The 15,158-nt window shown below is 44.3% G+C and overlaps 1 long non-coding RNA gene across 1 annotated transcript in view; it reads right to left on the minus strand.

The window, feature by feature from the left end:
• The window catches only part of LOC107317780, a 54,243-nt gene that overhangs the window by 14,259 nt on the left and 24,826 nt on the right, over positions 1 to 15,158 (minus strand). The window contains exons 13-15 of the long non-coding RNA XR_004308208.1: positions 6,371 to 6,635; positions 987 to 1,843; positions 860 to 893 (exon numbers count right to left, since the gene is read on the minus strand). This is a non-coding gene — a long non-coding RNA (uncharacterized LOC107317780). The remainder of the gene's footprint in view (positions 1 to 859; positions 894 to 986; positions 1,844 to 6,370; positions 6,636 to 15,158) is intronic.

Here is a 15,158-nt window from a genome sequence, read left to right on the forward strand (position 1 = left end):
AAAGTCAATGTTTAGTTTGTTTTAGATGAGTAAAAACTAGACCACTACATTTGTTCAGGTCCGCCAGGAGTGGTTGTGTCTCACCAAAGAAGTGAGATCTCACTTCTCCCAGATTTGAGGCTTTTGAACAGAGATCAAAGAATCCTGTCTGCAATAGCAGGAAAACTATAGATACCAGTGGCTTGAAGGTGAAACACAGAAAGCTTGTTTTTCTGCTACTCCCTGATTTGTCTGAATAATGCCAGTAAAAAGGAGAAGCTGCTAATACCTGGCCAAAGACAAGAGCACATGAATACGTCCCCATGAAGAGGACTCCCTTAGAGATGTCACTGAGCAATTTTCTCAAAGAAATTTGTTTTTGTGAGCTACAAATGTGTGTTTGGTCAGAGTTTTGGCAAACAACTTGAGCTAGTTTTTGTCCTATGTGAGCCTTTTACGTCATGCCCTAGAAACAACAACAGCTGTTAATTATTTATCAGCTGATGAACATTGGCCTGTTAATTGCAAAACACTATAAATTAGATTAAGCAGAAAAGCTTGATATGTATGCAAGCAGGGTTTTTTGCTCTGTTTTGTATGTGACTTGATTAAATTTCATGTCTCTGCTTAGTTTTCAAGGATTGGCTTCACCAGGGATTTGATCTCAGAAGCTGCGAAGATAAGTTTGCCAAAAATAGGGAGATTTTTAAGACATTGAGCTTTTTGAGACCTTATCACCAACTCTAATCTGTTCTGAAGACAAACTCTCTAAAATCTCCAGAGTGACATGCTTTGAAACAAAACAACTGATGTTCTAATGGAAGGGGAAGCACTAACATGTAAGGAGCCATGCATAAGAGCATTTGACACAGTAACTCACCTGCATGATAGATTCTGCTTGCTCCTCACTTTGTCTGTAAACAAGAAAACTGTGATTGACTCTTCTAGTCAAATAAAATGTTCCAATTTTTCCTAGCGTTTCCATTGTGCCAGTAGAGCATTTTCACCTTAAGCTGGCCTCTATTTATGACAGTCTATTTCATGGTTATTCCAGAGAGAGGTGTAAGGATACACAAGAGGTGTTTCAATGGGCTGTGCATGACTTCCTGCCGAAGGAGATCCATGAAGGTTATCCATGCCATGATATACCATGCAAACATTTTTTGCTGTGCATTAGAACAAGTAGTCTGTGTTTAATGTTGAAATAAGCCAATGCAGCTGCCCATGTTAATCTGCTTGCCAATTTCACCCATCATGTAGGCTCCGTTCTCTTGCTATCCTATTAGTGTCATTGATTTTGGGGCAGAACAGAGGAATCTTATACTCTGATCTGTGATGTATGTTCTCCTTCACTTTTTAAGAAGAAAGGTGATTTTTCATGCTGAACTCGGACATTCTGAGAGGCCTGCATTCATCAACTGAAACACAATCAGGTGGATCTTATGACAGCATTTGAACTGATTGATTAAGCTACATGGAATCTCGATGATACACACCACCTAAAAAGAGCAATAGAGGAAGAGATCCGAGTGGATTTAGGAGCTGCCCCAATGGCTAAACTCCATAGAAAGTTTTCTTCATTTTCTTTCTTACATGCAAAGCAGAGGACACTCTGGCAGCATGCAGACACAAATCAGAAGCAGTCCCAAAAGCAGTGATTTCTTTCCTTCAGGACTTTATCTTCTCTGCTGGGAAGGGCACGAGACCAAGGGCTTTGAGGAACTTCCTGCCATTCCTATCCACTGCACTTGCTGGAGTGTTTTCTCTCTTCATTACATCCTGGTACTACAGCACTTTGGGTCAGCAGCCTTCAAAGAGAAACTTCAGGTCTTTTCAGAGGGTCAAGACAAGTCAGAACCATCCCCTATGGAAAAAAAGAAAATCCCCAAACAGATGCACACAAACTTGGTATTAGAAAGAGGGAAGGGTTGGAACAGTGTGGCTGTTGCTCATTATTCTAAGCAGTATCAGGGAGTCTTACAGACCCTGAGTTGGAAAGGAAACTAACCTAAACTTTCAGTGCAAGTTGTGGGAACAACATTTTATAGGCTTAAGCGATATGCCGCACATCTAACAATTTGAAAACAAGACAGCTCTGCACTGCACAGCCACCCAGACAGAAAATAAATGAACCCCTCGGAGCCGCCCTCCCGGAAGCTTTCAGCTCTGAGTCAGACCCCAGCTGAGCACACAGCGAAGGTGTGGCTGTGGGGGGGCCGATATCCCTCAGCCAGGACACAGAGCTGGAGGAGCAGGGCCAAGCCTGTGCCTCTTGCCATGGGGGAACCGCCAGACTCAGCCTGGAAAGGGGCCACAGCTCAGAAAATCCTGAAAGCGGTTAAATGGGCTGCACATGTGGCACAGTGCTCCTGGAGTGACGAACTTAAAATGCTGTATTCTGGTTTAAATAATGAATGTTGCGTGTTGTTTTATTGTTGTTTAGTTGTGGTTTTTTGTTTTTGTGTTTTGTTTTGTTGTGCTTTTTTTTTTTTTTTTTTTTTAAACAGAGGTTGTGCAGCCTGCAAATGGTCTTCAAGAATAGAAAATCCCCAATTGCCCTAAGCATACAATCACCCTGACCACTGGGCTTTGGCCTCTACACCACCACAGAACTAGGGCAAAAAGAAAACTATATTTATAAAAATATCTCCTGTGTAAGGTACCCCCACTCTGTTTCCTTTGGCTTCTGGTCTCAGAGAGGCTTGATCTCTGAATTTCATAGGTACAGCTCAGATCTCTGAATGCTCCTCATGTTCTTAATCACGTCTGCTCCAGAGATGAGGCTATGAATAATTAACTATGCCTCCAACATTACAGTCATAGATTATGGTGGTGGTGACTCGTGGACTGCCATGCGCAGCATAAACCATTTAGGAAACTCTGTTATCCACTTTCCCTTTATATTTGTCTTGCAATCACTTACCGCTTAAAAGGGTAAATCTTTCATAGCTTTAATTAAAGCATTTAAAATAATTTACACTGAAATTGTATGTGCTTGGGTCTGTCAAAATTGATGCTTTAATAACATGTCATCCCTTTTTTCGATTGCCCTGAAATCTGTTAAAATTACCACTAATCTAATTGGGAACAAAGTTGTCAAATGCATGCAGCTCTGACAGTTTGTCTTTCTGCAAACTGCCGACAGATTGCAAGTTACGCATGTGTTGAGCAGATGGGTAAGTTAAAAGGAACACAAAAAAAAGCAATTTATTAAATCACCTGGAACCAGCAGCTCCATTCCAAAAATAGTGAGAATGAAATATAGCAAGAGCTAGGAGAGTTGGCACTGGAATATGCCAGAAGGTACCAGTTACAAAACAAGATAAACATTTTGAGAAGCCTCAGCTGTGTTGCAGAATAATGAGGCGTTATTTAACCCGATATAGATTACCAGCAGAAATTAATTTAGGGTGCAGGGTTTTGTGAGAGCGTGTGAGTGTGTGCGTTTGTGCGTGTGTTTGTGTGTTTTTTAAAGGCTTTTTTTTTGTAATCCTTGTGCTTTAACTCCTTCATGCCTGGCAGACAAGCCCTCTCTCCACCAGCCCCAGCCCTGCCCTGCAGACCTGAAGGACCTGCATTAAATCCCCGCTGCAGAGACAAGCACTGGATCTCTCTCCTTCAGCTTCCTCCTATGACAACTGCTTGCGCAGTGGCCCTCTTGCTTACAGAAAATAGCCAAGGTGGTCATATGTGCCAGATTGGCTGTTGATGTGCTTGGGTTCAGTGATCCTGTACCTGCCAATAAGCACACTTTTAGGAAAGAAACACAAAGAGAAGGGAGCTATATTGAGAACTGTGCTGAGATGATGGTCAATGCTGGAGGCTCTGCTGGGCTCTGGCTTCCAACTTCTTGCTCTGCCCATTGCCACCACATCTTTCAGCCTTCATCTTGTTCCTTATCTGCTCTGTGCTCACAAATGTCCCCTGCTGCAGTGTAGGCTTGGATAAAGAGTAAAAGGCATGAGGCTTCATTCCTTCATGTTCATCATCAGAGGATGCCCTGAAGCTGTGCTCTGGCCAACCACGGGGTGTGTTGTGATCACGGAGCAACTGCTGGCTGTGTGACCCTGATACTATAAATAATTTCAGCAAAATAACAATAATAACAGAGCATCAAATCTTTCCCAAAGCAAGATGGACAAAAGAAAGGGATGACAAAGCTCCCCATCATCTCTAGCTGGTGGGATACTCACTGGTCCTCCAAAAGGAGAAATGAGCCCCCGTGACCACTGAGATCATTAGGAAAGAGAACTTCCCAGCAACTCTATGAACTAACTTTATAAGCCACAGGGCCAGTAAAAACGGCTGCAGCATCCTTTCAGCAAATGCAGATATACTGATTTAAACCAGCTGCCAGTCTTTGGCCTATAATGCAACAGAAGAAGTAACCCCTTCCCAGCAAGCAATGAATTGGTTCAATTTCATACATGTGTTCAGGGAGGAGAAAAGATCATAAAAAGGAATTGAAAATGGAAACTTACAAGGAAAACTGCTTTTCTCTTGCCTTTAAAAAACAAACAAACAAACAAACAACAAAACACATTTATGCATTTTGATTCATCCTTTTCCACCAAAAACTTGAGGAAAAAGTCTGCCCAGCATTCACAATTTGGAGAGATCTTTACCTCCCAGTATAAAGATGGATGGGCAATTCTCCTGCAAAAGCAACAGCAAAGCTTGTATAAAATTTAGAGTCTCAGAGAGGAAGAAAGATGAAAATCTAGCTCCAGGTAGCACTGCAGCACTCACCATGTTGCCAAGCAAGTTTTGACCCTTAATGCACAGTTAGAAGGATATAATGCAAACTAGCCAAGGAGCGCAGTGGCTCTGATTCTGCAGTCCTCTCCAAGTGGCTTTAAATTGAGGCTAACTCAACGAAAACCAGTGGAAAGTATAAAAATCAAAGCAGGATGGAAACATTTCAGACCTTTTGAGTGATGCTGGGTCAGCCCCAGTTCCCTCTGCTCCCGCGCAGAGGCAGGAGGTGCCATTAAACAACATTTATGTCTCTGTGTCCGAAAAGCAGAGCTTTCCTGCTCTTTGCTTGGCTGCAGCAGCTGCCCTGCGGCGCCTGCACAGCTGGACCAGTGCGAGGAAACCACATCTTTTCTCTGCCTTTCCTGGGGTCCTTCCCCCTCCCCTGCCCCCCCTCTCTGTATGGTATGTGGGGGGGGGGGGAAGGGGGAGAGTGTTATGGGGGGGCACAGATACTGGCTCACTCTTTTCAGTTTTTCCTTTCACCACAATTTAAATGGACATTTTTTTCCCTTTCCTGTATCCAAGCAGGTCATCATTTAGAGGCTGTGATTTATGTAATGGTGGTTTTAACCCCACTTAGAAATAGGCTGCTTTCATGATTTATTGATTCCTTCTTCCCCTTGTTAATTTGACTCGTTTCTTAGGAAATTATTCATAGTTAATCATGGTGAGAATAAAATTAGTTATAGTGCCCACTTTGCTGCAAAGGGAGTGTAAATAACTTTTTAAAACAAAACGAAAAGAAAAACAGGTAAAAGCCAAAAGAAAAAAAAAAAAAAAAAAAAAAAAAAGTTCTCATAAATAACAAAAAAAAAAAAAAAAAAAAAAAGGAAAAAGCAAACAAAGCTATGAGAGTGTATATAAAATGATAATGATCCAAAGGGGCATTAAATGAAACCTCATCACTGTTTCAGGGTAGAGTAATGTAGGAATTTACATTCCACGGGAGCACGGCTTTTACAGCATGCTCTCATCAGTTGAATTTGCCTTATCTTCTGGGAAATGCACCATTTGGAAGATAAAATCTCCCACCACTCCACCACCACTGCCACCATTCGGAAGATTAAAAAACCCCGCCAACTCTGTTGTGTGCCTTTTGTGCCCACTAGAGGAATGTAAAACCATTATATTTAAGTATCATAATGGCCAACATATGCTTTTTCTTAGAAATGACACCACCATCTGGATTAAGTTCTCCTGATCATTTCAGACAATGTTACGATTATTATTTTTTTTTCCCCTTCAGGACAAAGAAGTGCCCAGAAACCAACCACAGTCGCAGATGGGGAATTTTTGCTTATTCCTTTTCCACCGCCGGCAACCTTGACGAACGCGGTGCACTCTTTATATGAACCTACACCATTTGATTTCACTTGCTATTCGATTACAAAAGCCTACCTGGGTACACCCCAACACTGAGCTTGCAAGACTCCCGTTGCCTTTGGCCATATAACTTCACTATTGCAGTTAATAAAGTATGTAATTACTGTAATGATAAAATTACATTGTGTTCCCGTTTGCAGCAGTCTCTTACACAACTGGTCATTAAATACTGCATGGGAAATGCAAGCTTAACCCTTAGCTTGCAGAGGGCTTTCAAGAACACCAGTGTGCCAAGGGGAGGTCTGCTCACCTGAGTGGCTCCTTCCCAGCCTCACGGCTATTGTCATGGAGAGAGGGGACCTTCTGGGCCACCACATCCAACCGGCTGTGTCTGGGAATGGGCACGCCGGGATAATTGATGTGCTCAATCTGACCATGCACAGGTGGCACGGAGACGGCGTACAGCAGCTTCTCGGGTTTGCTAGTGCCATCTGTTGCCACAGGAACATCTGTCGTCAAGGTCACCCTGTCACCCTCTGTTAAAGTTACAGGTTTGGCGAGTAGAACAATGTCACCTAAAAAAAAAATAATAAAATAAAATAAAGAAAGAAATGAGTAAAAGGGAAACCAACGGGAGAGAAATGGAAAAGGGGAATATCCCTTTTTGCATCCCAGACATCAGCTTTCTTCCTCAGGGGAACAAGAAGAGGAGGGAGCAAAAGCAAAGAAAGAATATTGCCAAAATACCTCAGGAAAATATTTTCATTTTATACTTTAGAGACAACCAGGACATTTGCAACAGAGCTACAACATTTGTTTTTCAATATGCCCTGTTGTGAGTCTCACAAAGCAAAATCACAGTTTTAACTAATCCCAGGCTGGGTGAGCTTATAGAGGAATACACGTATTTATCTGGCTGCATGATTTCTCCAAAATATTGAAGCCAGCTTTGATTTTCTGTTTGGGGAGAGAGAATGACCCAGTTGTTTAGAAAGAACAATTATGTTAATAGATCCAAATGAGCCAATGGACAGAATGCGTTAATGAACTAAGCATTAAGCACGGGCACTGTGTTTTAAGCCGATAGTGATGCTGTAACCTCAGCAACAGAGGTTCTGGCTCCATTAGATTTATTTATGAAGAGCTCCATCGCATCACCCAAGGACCAGTGCAATTTTCCCTTTTACAAAGCAGCAGGCACAGAAAATTAAAGCTGCTAGAAAATTGATCAACTGCTCTTCTCCAAAGATGAGTAGAGATGATTTACCTCATCCTAACTTCATCCATTTCTATTATAACTCTCTTTGGTTTTAAAAACATCTGAATTGGAGTGGCAACAAAGCAGCTGGTCATGTGGTGCAAGAAAACAGTTTGGGTCCCCCAAACAACAGCCTGGGTTCAGGAGACCTCGGCTTCCACTGCAGCACAACAGCCAAAGGCAGGGACATGGACAAACGTTTTGTCTGAGAATGCCGCAAAAGTAGGAGAACAACATCAACCAGCTCCTGCTGCTGTTGGCCAACCTGCAACAACAAGTCACAGCAGTGGCACGTGCAGCATGGACTCCACAGGAGCCTTTTTTTGTTTTTTTGCCTTCTTGTTGCATTGCCAACTGGCTTCCCGAAACAACAGATTCCCATTAAACATAGAAGGTTACAAACAACATCTGAGAACTGTGGCTGTCAGTTTAGGGTTTTTAAAATTTAAAGTTTCTCCAGTAAAATCTGCACTAATTTAGGTGCTTTCCACCCAGTTTGATAGTTAACCTTTGACATTAACCCCTTTAATACCAATTCTCTGCAGCTAACGTGGCAAATGAAACCCATGAATGAAACCTGATACACTCAAGCAGTGACAAATAGCAGAGGAAATTTTCCCAAGCACATGATAGTAATTCACAATAAATTAGCTAGCTAGCCCTCATATAGAAAAAGCGAATTGTGCTTGAGAAAAATCCTTCAAAAGAAAAATTGTCTACTCCTTCACCAGCGTAATAAGTATCAGCAAAACTCACCAGGTTCAGAGAAGTTAGCACTGGAAAAGTAATTCATGCTGTATTGGAAAAGCTGGGGGCTCTGACATGTTGGTTGCACCTGTGAAGGAGTATAAATCTGTATGGGATCTCAATGAACAGGGTCCTGTCAGATCATTTTCATCTCCAAGGAGGAAAGCAGAAGAGAGCACTTAGAAAGAGAAGGATGGGACAAGTGTCAGAAGCAGGCAGGGACACAGGACATCAGCCTGCAGCATGTTTTGCTCAAAGGTTACAGACATTTATCCCCAAGATAAGCAGAAAAAAGTGATTTGTGTTCACTTTTTTGTAGAAAATCCAAACAAACAAGATGAAGCAGGGAAAAACCAGAAAAATGCAAATGCAATTAACCTGAGATCATTTCTTTGCCCGTATGGAAAAGGGTCAAGTTCCAAGCTTGGGAATATTTTGATACTGTTTTCTGAGTCCTGGCAGGGGACAATGACATTCACCCAGGCTGTCCCTTGTTGAAAGGCTCTCTACTCCTGCCTGTCACATTGCTGCACTGCCCCACAACTGATGCCGATAACCAGAAGCCCACCAAGCCTAAACACACCAAGAGCTTTATAAAACTGGAGGTCTGACCTTTGCTATCTCACCAGATGTGCTCCAGAGAAGAGAGGTGCAATGATGGGAGTCTGTCCCACAACCCAAGACATGGAGAAGGACCTCCTGATTACACCTCCAACACTCTGATATACATTCTGATTTTTGGATGGTCCTGTGCAGAGCCAGGAGTTGGACTCAATGGTCCTTATGGGTCCCTTCCAACTCGAGATATTCTATGATTCTATAATTCTTTTTTCTATTTGTTTCCTCTCCTCAGCCAGATACTCAAAATAGTGAGGATATGCACTGCTAAGGGGATGCAGCACACAACAATAGGACACGTAGATCTGAAGCTGCTCATCTAGCAGCAACGATTGGCCTTAATATGTTCTTTTTTTTTTTTTTTGATGATAGAAAAGAACGTCTCTCTGATTTAAAGGAAAACCAGGCTTCCCACTGCGCCCTGAGCACCCCAGCATCCCCCACAGGCTCCTGGAGCCTCTCAGGCTTTGGATTTGCTTCCTTTCACGTCGTGGGCTTGAGAGCCTGACTTGAAATATAAAGTTAGTGGGTTTGCGGTAAAAGCGGCAGAGAGGATAAAATGACAAGCAGGGCAGAGGGGACTGATGGAAAGCAGGTGTGGAGGAGGAAGATAGGAGGAGGAGAAAGAGGAAAACATGACTGAGTAAGTAAACGCAATGCTATTAAATATATTGAAAAGAGCACCCATATATAGAGCACCCACCTGTGCTCACTTCTTTTGAACACTGCTTTTTTAATACACAGCAAGAGATGGGCTTTAAAACTGAGCTCCCAACATGCAGCAAGGAGATCTGCAGGGTGGGTGCTCCTCAACTGATCCAGCTCAGCACTGGTGGTACTGGGGTGCAATGGGATGGGTGGCACAGGGGGGAGTGGTCATAAAGACACTGAGATAGGTTCATTTTCTGGCTATAAGGGGATGTTGCATATATATGTCCATACACACATACACAAACATAGCAAAGAGCAATGGTTTATGTAGCTCTGGAGATACACAGGTGGAGTGCATTTGCTCAGTTTCTGCACTGAGTACAGCCTTCTTCCCTTCACTGCTAATATTTGGCTCTACAGGAAGAAGTATTCCTCCTTGAGAGGGGAAAGAGATGCCCAGGGAGGCAGAGAGCAAACAACAGGACAGTTCTGGTGCTTGATGCTGCCTGTGGAGGTGGGGGCTGCTCCCTCCCTCCATGCACCTGCACACGCTCACACCATCCCGATTCCATAAGGCTCTGCAGAGTTTTTACTACATTTTTCCTTGATTGTACATATTATTGTCTCATTAACTGCAAAGCTTTCCAGGGCACTGAAAAGGAGAGAGCATTAAAATACACTGAAAAGTCCTGGAGCTCAATTAACACACACCAGGGGGTCCGAGGGGAGGGGAAGTGGGGGGTTTCAGCTCCAATTATAAAAGGCAAACTTATCTCTCTCTTTTTTTTTTTTTTTTTTTTTTTTTTTTGTAATATCAGCTAATTAGACTTTGACAACCAATTAGCAGATTTTTAGCTTTGCTGAGATTCAAGTTAGAGCTGAGGAAGTAGGAGGCAAGGAAACCAAACTCGCAAAGCGCTCCCCTCGTACCACTGCTTTAGGGCTGCCCATAAAACCAACCCCATCCAGCAGGGCCAGGCCTTGCTCAGGATGGATGGCCACATCCATGGAGATGGAAGTGGAGTGCATGGCTCTGCCAGCAAAGTGGAGCTCATCGGGAGTCCCACTGAGCTGCAAGGCAGGGGAGCTCTTGTCAGCCTCCTTGCAAGGTGACGTTTTAACTTTTAATAACCTTCTCGCTATTTTTTTTCTCTTCCTACCAACCATGAAGTACCCAGATGATTATTTAGGATTAATGGATTATCAAAAGTGCCAGTTGGCACGCTCCTAGTAAAAAGAAAAAAAAAAAATGGGAAAAAAAAAGTGTAACAAATGCAGCTGTTTACTAATAAATAAAGCCTCAGCTGTAACAGAAATAAATTAGATGCATTTAATTGGTCGACTGCAAACCTCCTCTCTTTATTACAATGCTGCTTCTTGTTATTTTATGATGTCAGGGTACATGGCAGACTGACAGAGTGTTTATGAATCACAGTTTGCAGATGGCACTCCTGGTTTTTCGGCAGTTATGAGCACAAGTAGCATGAGGACTCAATAGAGGGTTTTTGCCAGGGAGGACCCCCTGAGAATTAGCCGCCTTCATTTCTCTGGTGCCAATCTCGCCCTGACAGCAGCACTATTTCACAAAACCTACATTCAATAAATTACACCCGCCTGGCAAGAACTTGGAAATATTTAACACTCTGAGGACACCAGTGTCTCAATTTGATTTCTATTCATTTCCAGAGGACGCGAGGCGCTGCTTGGAACAGACGTCGTTTGTGTGCACCCGCCTGTGTTTTCCCCCCCAGCTAAAGGCAAAAATAATAATAATAATAATGGTCTCTGCAGCCAGGAATATCTCGCCCTGCCTTCAGAATGATTTCAGGTCTCCCGAGGACAGTTTACGGTCTTGTGCCCTGGTCCTCCCGCACTGCCCTGACTAATGACAGCTTTGTAATCCAGTTGGGAAATAATCTCACATCACTGCACTCAGAGCTCGTGAGCTGTAAAACTTCTGGATTGAACTCCTTCTCCTGGTCACTCCAGCGAGCTGCAAGCAAATGCATGAGGGATGTGGTCATAATTGTCAACAGATTTGTAAATTTGTGTCATTAGTTATGCGCATAATGGATTTTATTCTAATGAGCTTGTTCAGAAGAATGCCAGGAGGACTTGGCCCCTTTGGAGGAAATAAACTACAAACTTTGCCCATGCATTTTAAAACACATCAGTGACACGTAGGGGGGGAAAACAACATTTCCTCTCCTTTCAGAGCACTGCAGCGCTCACTTAAGTGAACCTGAAGCAATAAACCACCACTCCTATCCCTGCTGTAAGCTCCTTCCCTACCTTTGCTCATGTTTCTCCCATATACACAGACACTGGCATATGGGGGCATGTTTATTTCCACCCAAACAGTTAAAAAACTGGAAACCATCACGAATCTTTGGGCTAAAAGTACCGGTGTGGAAATATCACAGCAGCCCTTGCCCATGCCCTCCTGAATGGCATGTATTTGGGGATGCATCATCATCCAAGCCTCAAAGCCAGGTGGAACTGCTGGTCCCTCCCCTGAGCCCCAGGGTGTGGGGGCCTCTCTACAAGTCCTGCTGCATGAGGAAGAGCAGCAAAACTAGTCGGCATTAGATCAATTTTTACTGTATCTATTACCACTAAATCTATTCTTATTCAATCCAGTTATGGCATTAGATTTGTTCTCCTGAGACAAAGGATGAAGCTTTTAAGCTCGTCTTTGGGGAAATCTACTCCTGCTTTTCTTAGAAGCAACCTGGATATTTTTATTGAATGCACGAGCTGAGCGAGAAAGCAGACAAGCCCATGGAAACCTGCTGGCACCTTTGCCAAAAAGATGTTCTCTGCGTGCCCAGCGGAGCCCTCTTCTCCTGCTCTCCCTCCTCTCTCTCTCTGATCCTGCTTTTCAGCCAACCACATATAAAAATCTTCGGCATGTGCCAAGTACTACAGATGGGTCCATTGTAGCACACCCTAATGTTCATAGCTGACACACAGGTGTTACAGTTTGTACTTGCTCGCTAGCCAGACGGTGGCTTCATGCCAAGGGGAAGGCACAAAGCACTCGGATACCATGCTGAAAGGCTATATAAGAGAGGCTTTAGGAGAGGGAAGAGCAGGTAAGAGGCTGTACAAAAGCAAGAGAAGCCTTGTCCATATTTTCTTGACTGCAGTGTATTCCAGGATGCGATGCTGTCAAAGCCTTCTGTCCCCATAAAGCTTTGATTTATTACCGGATTACATCCCAGCATTTCCTCTCCTCTGACCCTGCCCACAAGCAGAACATCTTGTTTCAAACCTACTGCTGATCTGTGAGTTTTTTTCAGGTCTGGCCAGAAACATAGGCACAGGCAAAGGGAGAGCCAAAGGGTTTTGGCCATGCCTGAGCTGAGGGTTTGCATAAGGAGCTCCTGAAACCACAGCAAAGCACTGCCTGCATGCAGCCAAGTTGACCTGAGAGCGTTTCAATAGCTGGAAAGGGTTAACACCAGGATCCTATTTTCCCTTCCATTTTTCCCCTCCCAGGAGCCTACTCCTTCCAGCCTAATTTCCTTCAGTTTAATTAATTTTCAGTAATCACCCGTCTAGACACCATGAGCAGCAGCCTCACACCCCAGGTGACACAGCAACGACAGGCAAAGGGACACAGCATGGACCAGCCCCTTGGCGAACCCTTCACCGCTGCAAGAAGGCATAGACATCAACACCAAAAATCCCCCCTCAGCCTTATTATTATTATTATTTTGCAGAACAAATGGTTTTCAGGATTCAGGTGCAGGGAGCCTCTCCACCATCTGGCTGGCGGGGCTCCCCAGCTGTCTGCAGCGGGTGCGTTTGGAGCTGCACGTACGATGCTTCGGGATGCGCCAAACCTTCAGCACATGTGGAGAGCAAGTGTGCAGCACTGGCTCGCTCCAGAAAGCTGGGGAGAGGCCAAATGCGTGCTATAAGGTCCTGCATGACACAGAGCTTGTGGCCCAGGCAGGGCTCCTGGAGGCTGAGCAGCCCTTGACGGCATTCTTACAGGTTCTGGTGACACCCACAGCTGCCTTGTGGCCCCAGCACACCATTTTGCTGCTCTGGGTGAATCCAGGAGTTCTCAGCAGGGATCTCATGGAAGCCCATAGAAAGGGATCACTGGAGAAGTACACAGGGTGTGTAGGTCTGCAGTGCTTCAAGGACAGAGCTTGGTGCCATCCTTACAGCACGGAGAAGAAGAGGTGGATAGGGCACAGGGCATCTTTTCCAACCCAGATCCAGCAAAAGACCACCAGTGAAGCATCTTCTAAGGGCTGCCACTCTCACTGCTGCTTTTTGGATCTGCCCTCTCCCCTGTTAATACTGATTCACTTCCACCCCAGCACTCACTGTGCCATTTACTTGGTATGAACATCCTACAGCACACAAGGTGATCAGAGCAGAGATATCACCAGTTGTGGTGGCTGCTGCTACACAGGGACTCTTGATCAATTTTTGGTCATATAAAAAGCACATATTTAAAAACACAGAAAATTGGACCAAGGAATAGCCAGGAAACTCTTAATATAATCTCTCTTTCAGCCAGTACAGAATGAAAAAGAATACTAATGAAGCTGTTTGACAGAAAGGACAGCTAGTTCATGCATGCATTAGTGAGCAGCCACAGTATGTGAAAAGAAGCCATCCTCTCATTTGGCTGCAGAAAATCGCTGCTAAAATCTCTCTCTCTTGGCCCAGAGTGAGACACAGCGCTGGTGTTTAGCAAGCACAGCGTGATCTTTGCACCCTTCATATTTGACCCGTACAACCTGGGCTTTCAGGTTTGCACCACAAAGCCTCCCTCACAGCGTTGCTTCATTTCTCACCCAACATGAAGAACTCCAAGGGGTTCTCAGTTGGGAAGTTCAGTTCACCACAGAACTGTTTGTTAGAAGGGACCTTTAAAGGCCACTTGGTCCCACTCCCCTGCAATGAACAGGGACACCCACAGTTTACTGTGTGCTCAGAGCTCTGTCCCCTGACCATGGGTGTCTGCAGGGATGGGGCACCCATCACCTCATGGGCCAACCAGTGCTTCACTGCCCTTACAGCATCACTCTGTTTGTGAAGGCTTGGAATAATACCAAACCAGGACCAGCAGCCTCCCAGAAACCTGTGGCACTGCATGGCAGCCCAGGAGGAATGAAGCCGTCCTCAGCAGCCCACAGCATTTTCCAGTTTCTGATCATTATGCTGTATTTACTGAAACAAAATTTGTCAGGCAAGATCACCTGACTCATGAAAGGTTGTGTGTGTGATCCCAGCAAGAAAAGCAAAACAAAACACAAGAGAGAACATTAAAGGGTGTCATTTGGGTGCTACATGCTAGGTTTCCAAATGCACTCAGGGTGCTAGAAAAATGGAAGTTCACTCTTACAGTCATCACCCTCCCCTCTGGTGCTCCCCCCTTCCCCTTCACTTCAGTAGATTATGTGAGACTCATTACTTTTTATAACTCTGAACAAAAAACATCATCGTGCTGGTTCTAACTAATATTATGCAATGACATAATGCCATTTGGGGAGGTGTCGCACAAAGAGGCTGACTTTTACTGGCTTCTGATGGCAGGGCTCTCCACTTTACATTCTGTTTTATGTAAGCCTCCTCAGAATTTATTGCCCTCCGAGGACTTCTCAAGTTGCTTAATTATAAAAGGAAGAAGACAGCACAGTGGCTTAGCGAACCGACGTAAAATTCAGCTGAAAGGTGTCACTGAAGAGAAGGGTGGTGGAAAGAGATGTGGCAAGAAGCAGTTGTAGGAGTGAGATTGGGGGGCTGAGCTTTCTCCGTGTGTTGCTGAGGGATGCTGTATGGCTTCTACCTTGTCCTG

This window comes from Coturnix japonica, chromosome 8 (genome assembly GCF_001577835.2).
Source record: "Coturnix japonica isolate 7356 chromosome 8, Coturnix japonica 2.1, whole genome shotgun sequence".
Taxonomy (NCBI): Eukaryota; Metazoa; Chordata; class Aves; order Galliformes; family Phasianidae; genus Coturnix; species Coturnix japonica.